This window comes from Felis catus, chromosome A1 (assembly GCF_018350175.1).
Source record: "Felis catus isolate Fca126 chromosome A1, F.catus_Fca126_mat1.0, whole genome shotgun sequence".
Lineage (NCBI taxonomy): Eukaryota > Metazoa > Chordata > Mammalia > Carnivora > Felidae > Felis > Felis catus.
The window spans coordinates 194,600,774-194,615,223 of NC_058368.1; the positions used below are offsets into that span (position 1 = coordinate 194,600,774).

The 14,450-nt window shown below is 42.8% G+C and overlaps 1 long non-coding RNA gene across 1 annotated transcript in view; it reads right to left on the bottom strand.

Annotated features, from left to right (window-relative positions):
- LOC123379848 overlaps positions 1-14,450 on the bottom strand; it is an 88,887-nt gene that overhangs the window by 70,469 nt on the left and 3,968 nt on the right. The window contains exon 2 of the long non-coding RNA XR_006584763.1: positions 1,807-2,046. This is a non-coding gene — a long non-coding RNA (uncharacterized LOC123379848). The remainder of the gene's footprint in view (positions 1-1,806; positions 2,047-14,450) is intronic.

Genomic DNA, 14,450 nt, shown 5'->3' on the forward strand with positions numbered 1-14,450 from the left:
AGCTGCGGGATGGATACATAATCCAACCTTGTCTAGTCGGAGCCCACAGTCACCTGGCCACCATGGTTAGTTAATAGATGTGCAGGTGATTCAAGGAAGGCCAAAGACAGTGCCGAACTTCTGCTAGGAATTATGAGAAAGACAGCATTTTGCAGTGAGATGCTGGAGTGGCAGGACGTGAGCCTAGACCAACATGCCTTTCTCTGCCACAATGTGAGTGTGAATGAGGCCAACAAAGAGGCAAAGTAGAGTCCAGAGAAGAATACATATTGTTGATAGTACTATCTGAGCTTCTGAATCCAGCCAGGCTTGAAACTAGGCCTATCCACTGTCTTTTCAGATCTGTGAGCCAGTAAGTGATGATAACGATGACGGCCATGATGATGGCTGCCTACATCAGCATAAGCAGGTAGAGTGGATGCTATCTTAAAAAAAAAAGGGGGGGGAGCGCCTGGGTGGCTCAGTCGGTTGGGTGGCTGACTATGGTTCAGGTCATGATCTCGCAATCTGTGAGTTCGAGCCCCGCATCGGGCTCTGTGCTGACAGCTCAGAGCCCTGGGGCCTGCTTCTGATTCTGTGCCTCCCTCTCTCTCTGCCCCTTCCGTGCTTGGTGTCTGTCTGTCTCTCTCTCTCTCTCTCTCTCTCTCTCTCTCTCTCTTTCTCTCTTTCTCTCTCAAAAATAATAAACATTAAAAAAAAATTAGAATGGATGCTATGGTGTGTTACACTGATCCTTTAGGACTGAGGCCTTCATTCTTTCAGTGGCCATGAGTGCTGCCTGCCTGATGGTCCAGCAGTTGCCCTTAGCTGAATGAAGCTTTCTGACCCAAGGCTATGTTCCCTCCCCAGAAACAGCTCACACCTGATGACCGATCAATGCCAGATACACAGGTGCCGAACCCTGTCTCAATTCGAGACAATTCTGAAATGTTATCGCAGCTCCAGAATTCCCTTGGAGACTGGCTGAGGCCTTTGTTGCAACTAAGCTGTGGTTCAGCACCTCGCTTTGCCTAATCCTGCTCCCCTCACTGCCTGACAGGTGCCATCCCCAAGAACAGTGCCCAGTAAACTCCCTGCATGCAAGGCTTCATCTCAGGATGTTTCCTGGGAGACTTTTTTTTTTTTTAACGTTTATTTATTTTTGAGACAGAGAGAGACAAAGCATGAACAGGAGAGGGGCAGAGAGAGAGGGAGACACAGAATTGGAAGCAGGCTCCAGGCTCTGAGCCATCAGCCCAGAGCCCGACGCGGGGCTCGAACTCACGGACCGCGAGATCGTGACCTGAGCTGAAGTCGGCCGCCCAACCGACTGAGCCACCCAGGCGCCCCAATGGGAGACTTTATCTAAGAGAGTGGACTTGTGCATTTGTAATCACAGGAGCCCTAATATACAATCCTACAGTAACCAACCCAAATTCCCCCTCTCCCACAAAATCTTCAACAGCATTATTTCTTTCTAAGCTCCCAGAGCTTACAACTTATACCTTCATGTAAACTTCTCCATTCCTCCTTGCATATAGTTCATGGTCTGTGTGTCTAGCTCCCTCTCCCCCACCCCCACCTTGGAATTGTAAGCTCTCCATTTTTGTTTTTGTTTTTGTTTTGTTTTGTTTTTATGTATTACTGAGCCATGATCACATAACTTGCACTCATCATAAACTGAGGGTCACCATGAGAAGTACCGTCCTGAAATTCCTCACTGGGATCTCTGCAGAAAATGTTGAAAGTTATATTAGTTATAGACTGCTGTGTAACAACATAGCCCAAAATTTCGCATCTTAAAACAAGAGACAAGTATTATCCTACCAGTGTCTGAGGGTTGGGAATCTGGAAGCAGCTGAGCTGGACGGGTCTGGTTCAGGGTCTCCAGGACTGTAGTCAAGACATCAGGCAGAGTTGCAGAGTTGCCTAACGGCAGCTGAGGGACCTGATTCCAAGATGGCTCACTCCCATGGCTGTTGGCAGGAGGCCCGAACCCCTCATCACGAGGACTTGTCTGCATGTACAGCTGCTCAAGTGTCTTCATAACATGCCAGCTGGCTCCCCCTAGAGTGAGCATCCCAGAGAGAGAGAGAAAGAGAGAGAGAGAGAGAGAGAGAGAGAGAGAGAGAGAGAGAGAGAGTGAGCCAATGCAAGACAAAGACCAGGAGGCCTTTTACATCCTTTTGTCAGAAGTCTCTTACTTAAGAAGAGTTAGCCACCACCCCCCACCCCTGGAAGAAAGGAGCCTCAAAAATCTTGTGAGCATATTTTAAAACCACCACAAGGATATTGTCCATTAAACTGCCTAGACACCAACTGAGTCATAAGAGCATCTCCTCCAATGCCACCAGGAAAAAATCCTAACACCTTTCATAAGCAGCTTGATTGTTTTTTATCTCCTGTTCCCTGTACACTGGGTAACTGATTTTGTTTCATCCTTTCTCCTCAGAAACTTAAACTAGATTTGTAGCCCACTTCCATCAGGGGTAAAATACTTCACAGCATGTATATTATATGCTATCTTTATTTCTAAGTTTTGATTTTCTCTTTCCTGGTTTTCCTTGAGCATCATTTTCCTTATTTTAAAATTTACTTTACCTTGCTATAGGCTCTGCATCTTAATAAGCTGCCTTAAATCCTTTTTAGGACAAGGCTGGGTATAAATAAATAAGTACAAGCATACAAATGTATACATACAAACCTAAAATAGGGCTCTTGATTTACTGGTATATATCCCTAGAGTCAGAGCACCAAATCATTTAAACAAATTCGGGTCATTTTATCTGACAGATCCTGTGGCAAGAATAAACAAGAGCATTTACAATAACTGCTAGCATTCATTGTGCATTTACCGGTGTGCCAGGCACTTACTGTGGGTAAGAATTTCACTCACTCCTTGATTTGACCTCCACAATATCCCTTGAAGGTAAATACTATCACGACCCCCACTTTCCCACGGTCACCTTTCTAGAAAGTGACAGGGCTAAGATTTGAATTCAAGGTCACTGGGTCCTAGGACCAAAGTTATATGCTACTTCGGGTTTTTTAGGGCAAATGGAAAATATGTTTTAACATTTTATCAAGGAGAAAACTGATGCCCACAGAGGTGATTTCAAAGTCATCAAGTAAGTATTCAACTCTCCTGGGTGTCTGATGTAGTGGTAAGAGATTCAGGGTATGCAAAGGAAGAGGAAAACATACAACCGAGGATTTCATAGTCGAAGCAGGAATGGGTAACTTACAAATGTAAAGCATTTTTTTTTAATTTATATTCAAGTTAGTTAACATACAGTGTAGTCTTGGCTTCAGGAGTAGAACCCAATGATTCATCCCTTACATATGACACCCAGTGCTTATCCCAAAAGTGCCCTCCTTAATGCTTGTCACCCATTTAACCCATCCACACCCCCTCCAGCAACCCTCAGTTCGTTCTCTGTATTTAGAAGTCTCTTATGGTTTGTCTCCCTCTCTGTTTTTCTTATTTTTCCTTCCCTTCCCCTATGTTCATCTGCCGAATTTCTCAAATTCCACATATAAGTGAAATCATACGTCTTTCTCTGAGTGACTTATTTAACTTAGCAGAATGCTCTCTAGTTCTATCCACATTCTTGCAAATGGCAAGATTTCATTCTTTTTCATCATGAAGTAGTATTCCATTTTGTGTGTGTGTGTGTGTGTGTGTGTGTGCGTGCACATGCACGCACCACATCTTTATTCATTCATCAGTTGATGGACATTTGGGCTCTTTCCATAATTTGGCTATTGTTGATAGCACTGCTATAAACATTGGGGTGCATGTGCCCCTTCGAATTAGCATTTTTGTATCATTTGGATAAATTCCTAGTAGTGCAATTGCTGAGTCACAGGATCATTCTATTTTTAATTTTGTATAACAATTTTAAAATAGAATTTAAAAGAGTCAAAATGAACAGAATACATAGTAAATGCTACAGGTGGGCAAATAAGGCAAAAAAACAAAAACAAAAACAAAACACAAACACAAAAACAAAAACAACTCTCCATGATCTGAGAAGATTACAGAAATCTTCTAGAAAAAGATAAGACTTAGGCCAGACCTTGAAGGATGAGCTAACCTTAGATAAATAAAGAAGATACTGGAATAACGACACGGAAAGAAACACAAAGATGAAATTCTCCAGGCAACATGTAAATAATTCCGTAACCTTTGGCCCCTTAGGGACAACCTCTTAGATCAACCAGTTGAAGTGCCTGGTAACTTGTAGAGAGGAAATAGGTATACACATATACATATACATATGTAATATACATATACTTTTCAAATGTGGAAAGGAGTAAAGTTAAAAGCAAAAAGAAAAGGGCACCTGGGTGGTTCAGTCGGTTAAGCACCCAACTCTTGATTTCGGTCACGTCATGATCTCACAGTTTGTGAGTTCAACCCCGCGTTAGCTCCACATTGACAGTGAAGAGTCTGCTTAGAATTCTCTCTCTCTCTCTCTCTCTCTCTCTCTCTCTCTCTATCTCTCTCTCCCTCCCTCCCCCATTCATACTGTCTCTCTCAAAAATAAATAAACTTTTTTTCAAAAAAGCAGCAAGAAACATGCAGGCATTACAACAAAAAACTAGAAACCGTACAACAGAGGCTATCTCAAAAAAAAAAAAAAAGCAGGGACATACTGCATAGAAAGGAACTGTCGGGGCGCCTGGGTGGCGCAGTCGGTTAAGCGTCCGACTTCAGCCAGGTCACGATCTCGCGGTCCGGGAGTTCGAGCCCCGCATCAGGCTCTGGGCTGATGGCTCAGAGCCTGGAGCCTGTTTCCGATTCTGTGTCTCCCTCTCTCTCTGCCCCTCTCCTGTTCATGCTCTGTCTCTCTCTGTCCCAAATAAGTAAATAAACGTTGAAAAAAAAATTTAAAAAAAAAAAAGAAAGAAAGGAACTGTCAACGACAATCCTGTCATTTCTGATTTGTAAGATGAACCAACAAACATATTTAAACCTTGTAGGAAGAGTACTGTTTTGTGGGGTCATAAGCCATATATCATAGTTTTAACTTGTCCAGGGAGGACTGGGCTCCTAAGATCTGATTGCTCATCTGTAAAATGGGGATAGTGCAAATCTTTTCTTTATGAAGATAAAATCAGAAAATTTATGTAAAAATGCATTCCAGCCAATAAAACTGAATGATGATCCCTATAACGAATCATTATTAGATATAAATTTAACACAGCTATTGGAAATAGCCTAGTGCAAACATCTTAATGTTTGAATGCCCACCACAAACTCTGTGACTTCTGCTGGAACTTCTCCAGTGTCAACGAGCTTCCCTCCACAAAATACCATATAGACCATTTGGAGACCATTTAAAATGAACTAAGAGCTGCCTCTTGGCCTTTTCAGAGATTCTGATTTTATCTTCTGGGATGCACAGAAAAAAAAAACGTTCATTTTTACATATATTATCCCTTCAAATGTTTATAGCCAATAATTATTACCATTGCCTAACTTTCAACCAAAGCCCTAGACTCTTCCCCAAAATAGTTCCCGTTCCTTCAAAGGTTTTTCAGGTAACATGATGCCAAGACCTCATAGCAAATCAGTTATCTTCCATTATACACTCTATAGATTCCAGTGTGGTGTCTATCACGGGACACATTACTCTAGATGTAGTTGCATTTAGAAGTATGGTAGTGACTCTAAGTCTAAGTAGTCCTGCAGTCCATGTTTCTGGACCATCTTGGTTGACTGCAGGCACGGATCTAATTAAAGAGATTCATGCTGGATATTCCAATATTCTGTAAATGTACTTGAATAAATGAGCACACACATCCAGCGAGTGTACCATGTAAGCACCAATCCAAAAATAGATATTGAATAAGCCAAGGTAACTAGCATTTATTGAGTACATATTGTGTCCCCTTAGAATGTACTAGACAAGAAAAGCACTATTTATTTGTTACTTGTGTCTTGTTCATCTCCCCTATCTGAATACAAGCTCCACGAGAGAAGAGAATTTGTCTTATTTTTGTATTCCCAGCTCCAAACAGTGCCAGACAAATAGAAGGTGCTTAATAAATATTTAATTAACTAATTCATTAATGATACCGCCTTACAGATAGACTGAAAAGAAGAACTTAAAGGGCAAAAAAGAGACAATGCGTACTAAATGAAGGCTTCCCAGGAAAAAGGGACTTGTCTAAGCCCCTGGCACACCCACTGCCCCCTTCTCACTCCACCTTCAAGGCAATGGAACTTTGATCAGATTGGCCTGATGCTGGGACCCCAACTGGGCTGTTTGCATATAAAAAGGGTTGATATATTTTAAAAGGTTACCCCTTAGGTATAGTTTTCTCTTTTCTAGTCTGGGGTCAGAGTAAGTGAGATCTAGAGCATTATTGGCCAGATGTCATTTTTCCACCATTAAAATCTCTAAAACTCCAATAAGGGATGTGGCTTGAACCATAACTATAAGAGTTATTCAGGGGAAGAAGATCAATAGGACTGAAATTGGACAGTTTCAGAGAGGTCAAAAGGCTCGACCCAAGCTTTGGAGGATAAATGTAGACAAATGGAACGGAGAAGACATAAACAATGGGACCAGAATCCATTTTGACTGAAGTTGGGCTCAGTGGATGAAAAACTTAGAATGATTCATTGTGTTGTTCAGACCCAATTTTACAACCAATGGGGAACCACTGGAGGATGCCAAGCAGAGGGGTAACATGGTGATAGCATATTTTTAGAAAGAAGGTTCCTTAACTGGTCTTCTTGATGCCTTTAGGGAGAGCAAATCCTTTAAGGAGACTAGGTCAGGAGCACAGGACTATAAATTAAGCTCTACCATTAATTTGCAGATTTACCTTGGATAAAATGCTTCACTTTGATGGGTTTACTTTCCCCACATATCAAAAGAGAGGCATTGAGAGCAGTTAGTGTGTTTCATCACCAGTCCCAACTCCACACACTTAGCAGTAGATCCCTAAAGTACTATGTTTAGAAGGATTCAGAGATCCTATGTGGGCTCAAAAGAAAAGTGCTACCATCAGCTAGTAATGCCTGCCGTGAGTGCATAAAGGAGGGATGTAGACAGATGTGCCACATATTTGCCACTGATGGTGGATTAGAAAGGCAGATTTAACATTTTGCCCCTACTCTCACTGTCAATACTACCATCACTCTATTCTTGCCAGCCCCACCCATTTCCTAAATCCTATCTTTCTGGGAGTTGAGGATAGGAATTTTCACAGTTTTCTGTGTTACAATTAAGTAGAAACGCTTCATAAAGTGTCTCCCAGCCTGACATTCCTACCAGGGGTCATTTGGAAGCACATCTCAGTGACCTCTTGCTCACTCCCCAACTTGCCCTCTGCAGGACAAATCTGCCAGGGGAACAAAGTGAAGAAACCATTTATTTCCATACAAATGTCCCCTTGATGGGTAATGAGGCAAACCACAGCAGCTGGATCTGCTGTGTAAGGCTGAAATGTCTCTAAATAGAATATGGCTCCAAGTTTTCCATGGGGTACCTGCATCAGCAATTCTGTAAGTAAGTCACCAAGGGGAAGCAACTTTCTCTCGGGCATCCTTTGCCCCTAGCAAATCAGAGCTGTGCAAGGAGGAAAAGTAGGGTAAAGAGGAGGGGCCATAAGTTGGAAAGGGGCAGGAGGAAGAGAGTCAAGAAAAAGGAAGAAAGCAGGACACTGGCCTCATCTCTCACTACTCATTCTCAAAATCTTACCCACACTAAATGACTTGTTGGTTGTATTCAGGTCTTTGCACATGCTCTTCCTCCCCCCCTGGAATGTTCCACATCTTAACATGACTGCTTAACATGACTAACTCATACTCACCCTTAAGGTATGAGCTGGGTGTCACTTCCTCCAGAAAGGCTTCTGAAACCTGGATAAAGGCTTCCTATCCTTTCCTTTTCAAACCACTGATCACACTATATTCAAATTATCTTTTTACTTATCTTTCCTTAGCTGATAAAAAGAGCAGCCAATGTCATTTGAATGTTTAATATGTGGTAGGCACTGCATAAAGCATCTAACACATATGATTGCACTTAATAGCACAATAATTCTATAAGGTAATGAACTCATTTTAAAAATGTAGAAATAGGCTCAGAGAATTTAAGCATCTTGACCAAGGTAATACAGGTTATGCATCTAGCAAGTGGCAGAGCTATGATTAGAACCCGGATCTACCCATATGCTCTTAACCGCCATGCTATATCACATCCCCTTCTTCATGCTGGGCTCCATGGGGCGAAGACCATGTCTTACTCATATATGCCAGCACTGGTGTGTAAGCAAGTAGGTAATACTTAGTATATATTGGTCGATTGAAAAGACTGAATGTTTGTGTCCTCCCCCCTAAAATGTATATATTGAAATCCTAACCCCGGGGGTGATAATATTAGGAGGATGGGGCCTTTGACATGGGATTTGTACCCTTATAAAAGAGGCCTGAGACTGCTCCCTTGCCCTTTCTGTCATGTGAGGTTACAGAGAGAAGACAGCGGTTTGCAGCCCAGAAGGGGACCTTCACCAGAATACACGGGCAGTCCAATCTTAGACCTCTAGGCTCCAGAACTGTCAGAAATCAGTTTCTGTTGTTTATAAGCCACCCAGTCTATGGTACATTTTTTTATTAAAAAAAAATATTTTTAATGTTTATTAATTTTTGATAGAGAGACACAGAGCAGGGGAGGGGCAGAGAGAGAGGGAGACACAGAACCTGAAGCAGGCTCCAGGCTCTGAACTGACAGCACAGAGCCCGACACGGGGCTAGAACTCACAGACCATGAGATCACGACCTGAGCCGAAGTCGGACGTTAACCAACTGAGCCACCCAGGCGCCCCTGTGGTACTTTCTTATAGCAGCCCAAATGGACCAAGATGGAATGAATGACTACAGGAATGAATGAACAGAATCATCACACATGAGAAATAAAAGATTCTATTGGGTCAATTCCTATTTGAAGAGACAGGGCTAATTGACGGGAATTACCCTCATGAGAGTATGTGCTGCTGAGGGCAGCCAGGAAAGAATAAACAAAACCAAGCCAAACAACAACAACAACAATAACAACATAAAACCAGAACTCATCCTAGTCAATGAGAGAAGCCAAAAGTTAGAACCAGAGAAGTGCCAAGGGCCAGGCCCAGGGAAGAATGGGAGATGAGGTCAGAGGTCAGGAGCTGTAGAGACTAGGAATAGGTCTGGAGGCACAGTGCCAGAAAGATCAAGAAGAAAAAATACCCAAGATGACAAATGAAGGAGGTGCTAGGCCCACAGTGTAGGGTGGGGGGTGGGGTGAGTTGGTAGCCTTAAAGTCATGGATAGATACATAAAGATATATAATCCATAAGGATTCATATGGCTTGGGCCAGAACTGGTCCCCAAACCTACACCTTTGCTATTACTCCTCTAAGCAATGTCTGACCCTCACAGCATTTCTCTTCCTTTATTTGTAAAAACACAGATTCTGTGGACTATCCCCTTTTTCCTATAACTGTTGTCACAGTAGAAGTTTCAAATGTTCCAGTCCAAGATACAAATAAGCTAAGAAATGAGAGCAGAAATAACCTCTGCAAAGTTTGGGGTGTGTGGAGAGGGGCTCATTTATAAGTTATCTTCTTTAGTGCTGGGCCCATCAAGCTCCATTCCTGCAAATCCATTTATGATCCATAACTGCTGAAAATGGTTTAAATTCTATAAATGCCTATTTGGTGCCCTTTGTGTGTCAGGCACTAACCTAGAAGATATAGAGAGGAGTAACACAAGCTTACTTTCTATAAGCCTAGCAAAGGATTCTATGTTCCATGCAGGAAATCCAGAACAGTTTAAAATCAGAAAACCTCAGTTCAAGGCAAAGTCCAATCGCAGGTCTTCTGGGGTAACTAGTGAGCAAGCAGTCACTTACTGTGATCTTGGGCAGGTTAAATAACCTCACTGTGGTCTCGTTTCCTCACCTGCAGAATGTAGAATTATGACCCTCGCCTCACAGGGTTGTCACAGGAATTAAATGAGGTAGCATATGGGGAAGCGTTTTATGAAAGTGTAAAGCACTCAGCATATTCGATTCTTGTTACTAGAAATTCGTCTACTGCTCTACAGTGCCACCCTATTTAATATGCAGATTTAGCCCGATGCCTGGAATAGAGATTTAAATCCCATGAACACAAATAAAAGAAACAAATAAAAGACAAAAGGAACTGCAGTTGAGTCCAACTGATCTAATGTGCATTAAGGACCTGTGGCATTTCAGCACAAAACTGTAATTAAGCCTTATAACAGCTGTGTGAGCTAGCTATTGTTTCCCTATTTTAAAGAGACTCAGGGAAAGTAACTTGCCTGAGTCACTCGACAAATAGAGCTGGTGTTTATACACAGGTCGGCCAGTCTCGCCTATACCATGCTCCCATGTTCCTTTTTTTTTTTTGGCAAATACTTTATTCTGCCTATAAATGCTGCCCTCCATCCCCTGAATCAGTAACCCCCGGACAGTGCATCACAATGGATCTCCACACTCCCAACCCAGTGATAACTTTTCTCCTCATTTCACAATTCCATTATTTGGCAAGAAATCCACAAGGGACAAGCATATCAGCAATGAAAGGAAAGGCGTATATAAGCCAGTTTCTTTATCAGCCTCTCCCATGCTTGTGATTTCAGGCCGTGAAGGAGGAACGGGAGCTGTAAGTAATGCTAATAGCATCATCCAAGGAGCGGCAGATAACAGCTCCCCCCGGTCCTGGAGAGGAATTGCTTTTGTGCCAGATGGGTTTTCTTGTTACCATCCTGGCTGTGAGATGAGATGCAGAGAAATCATATGTGATGGGTTTAGAAACCCCACTCCCTCATAGCTGACCCACAGCCTCCCAGAAGAGTTACAGGAGCAAAGAATGGGTTCAGCCATAGATTGCCTGGGCAGAAGCTTAGCACTCCCTCACAAGGAAAGGAAGATAAATAATATGCCCGTGGAGAACCTGGTCCTATTCACCTGGGAGGAGAGAAGGGTCAGAAGGAAGACTTTGTCACTGCTGATGGGCTTCCATAGGGCACAGAGAGCAGGTGGAAACTGAACTTTTGGGGGAGAATCTATAGGAAAGCGGACAGCATCTCAATATGAAGGGGGAAGTTAACATCCCATAATGGAGTGGGCCCTCTGGAGAGGAAGTGGGCACTCTGCCCCAGAACGCTCAAGAAAAGTTAGAGAACCTCAGATGAAAGAGCCTATCTCTGCATCTGTTGGTGGTGAGATCAGATGGCAGTATATTCTGTTCCAAAGCTGGACTTCTTATTGGCTTTAAAATCACAAAGTCAGAATTCCAGCTTTCCAACTTAACAGTGATGTAACCCTGTACCAGTTACTTAACCTCTCTGGGCTTTCATTTCTTCTATGAAATGTAAATATATAATAGTAGTGATCTTACTGCATTGTAGTGAGAATACAATGAGCTAATGCCTACGTGGTACATAAGGGAGCGTTTGCCACATGGGAAGAACGCTATAGACATGTAGTAAGCACCTATCAGGTGCCACACACTTCTTTAAGCTACAGGAGCAGGCAATCGTATACAACACAGATAGATCCATACTCTCATTAATAAACAAATACATTATGATTTCAGGTGCTGGAAAGAGCTACAAAGAAAATAATAGAATGTAATACAATAGAGTATATTTGAGGAAGTGGTAAAAGGGACATTAACTGGAGCAGGTGGGGCGGGTCTCTCTGGGATGAGTTCTACCCAATCAAGAGAAGAAACCAGCCATGTGGAGTTAGGGCATCCAGGAAGAGGGCATAACAAACACAAAGGCCCTGAGGCAGATCAAAGTTTAGTATGTTAAGAAAGGGGGGTGGGAGGCGTGAGAGGTGGGAAGGATGGGAGATGAGATCAAAGACGCAGATAGGGTCCAACCATGTAGAGCCTTGTAGGCCACAGTGAGGAGTTTGGAATTTATTCTAAGGCAAGTGGGAAGCCACTGAAGGTTTCAGGCAGGGTAAGACACCATACAGTTTACATTTTAAAGAGATCACTGACTTGACTTATTAAAACCTCCCATGCATGATCCTTTCTGTTCTTTCCCTAGTCGCGGAAGTCCCCGAAGCCCTAGAAGGGCTCAGCGTTACAAGATAGAAGGTATCTGGGTCACTCGATACTCTCATAGGTATCCAGGACCAGGATCCCTAATGTTGGATTGTTATGGAGTAAAAAGAAACGATATGTATGAAGCCAGGGAGGGAGGGAGGAGGAGAGGGAGAGAAGAGAAAGGAGGGGGAGGTGCTGTTCCTCATGCTGCTACATGAGGAATGCAAATGTGGAGTCAGAAAATGAGCAGTGGAAGCAGGAGACTTCTGGTCTATTTCCCTCACAGTGTTTTGAATAGAGTTAGGTAATTTCTTTTAAGTAAATCAGTGGGCACGGTCAAGGACCAGGTAAACTATGGTATGAACCCATAACCAACCATCTTCTTTGCAGATGTTGGCTCTACTGAAAAGTAGGAGAAATAAAAGTAGCAGACCAGGTTATAATGCCTGAGACAATGTCCTCTAGGTATCCTCTCTCCGTTTTCAGAAGCCAGGTTTAAAAGAAATAACTTGTTTTTCTCCATCAGACCAGATTACCTTTTTCAGTCCTTGCAGGAAGACAACATTTGCTTTCATAATTATAAATGACAAAAATTACAAGGCACAGGTAGTTGAGTTTGAGGCAATAATCCGCACTTGCTAGTCCTACGCATCCTCTGTTAGAAATAGCCACTACCCAAGAACTACAGATATATTAGATGCATATCTGTGCACATATTCACTCATTCAACAAGCATTTACCGAAAACTTACTTTGTACAGGGCACTGGTCTAAGTATAGGGGATACAGTAGTGAACCAAACAAATAAAACTCTTTTCTTGCTAAAATGGTCAGGAACTGTATGCAGACACACAAGCTTCCTGTTCTCATAAATAAACAGAATTTCAGAAGCTGATAAGGGCTATGATGACAATAATAGCATATAATACAATAGAGTATATTTGAAGAAGAACATTAACTAGGGCAGACACGGAAGTTGACACTCCGGGAGGGAGGAAAGAGATGGTAAGCAAAGAAGGAGAATGGGCATCAAGTGGTAAGAAGCACCATAGTGAAAAATACAGCATGAAAGCGTGGGGAGCAGTGGTGGGAAGGATGTTAGAAGGTGGGTTCGTATAAGAAATTTCTAGTCAGGCCTTGTGATGCTTTAGTTATGGGGATAAGGAAAAGGAAGGAGTCAAGGACACCTCCTCTCTTTCTGGTTTACGCAGTGGATGGAGGTGTCATTTACCAGTATAGGGGGCAGTATAGGAAAACCAAGTTTGCGGGGAGAAGATCCTATGTTTGGGTCTGAACATTCATTTCTCTGTGCTGTTCAAATAGTAATATCAGGGCACCTGGGTGGCTCAGTCAGTCAAGCGTCCAACTCCTGATTTCAGCTTAGGTCATGATCTCATGATTTGTGAGGTTCGTGAGTTTGAGCTCTAAGTCGGGCTATGCGCTGACAGTGGGGAGACTTCTTGGGATTCTCTCTCTCTCTCTCTCTCTCTCTCTCTCTCTCTCTCTCTCTCTGTCTCTGTCTCTCTCTCTGTCCTTCCCCTGTTCATGTGCTCATTCTATCTCAAAATAAATAAATAAACTTTAAAAAGTGTAACAAATAGTAATAACAAGTAGATGATGGACATCAACAACATATAAATGGTAACTAAAATTTGGGCCATTGTTCTAGACTATGTACACCCCCAAAATTTATATGTTGAAATCCCAACCCCCCATGTGATAGCATTAGGAGGTAGAGCTTTGGGGAGGTAATTAGGTCATGAGGATGGGCCCTCACTACTGGGATTAGTGCCCTTGTAAAAGACATCCCAGACTCCCTTGCCCCTCCCACTGGGTGAGGATGCAGTGAGAAGACCACCGTCTGCCGATCAGGAAGCAGGCCCTCAATAGGGCACCTCAATCTTGGACTTCCTAGCCTCAAGAACTGGGAGAAATAAATGTTTAACCCACTCAGTCTATGGTGTTTTTGTTATAGTAGACCTAGTGAAGTAAGACAGAAACCAATGCGAATTCACAAAAATACGAAGGCCTGCAGTCCAGGGTTGGTATGGCAGCTTTCTGAATTTGTCCATGACCCACACTCCTTCCACCCTTCCACTGCACCATCCTTAGTGGAGCCCATCACATGGTCCAAGACGGCTGCAGGTACTCCAGCCATTAAGTCTAGCCAGACAGCTCTGCTATTAGTTTGCTCTGAAACCCTGGGAAACTCATCTCTCCTCCCTGGATCTGTTTTCTCCTCTGATCTGTCAAGTTCCTTGTTGCTCTAACATGTCCTGACTCTGTCGGAATAGGGCTGAGCAACTTCATCCAAAGCAGGGAGTCTGGGACACAACCATACAAATACAGTATTGATTTGACTAAGAAACTGACCTTTAAATATTCCATGTT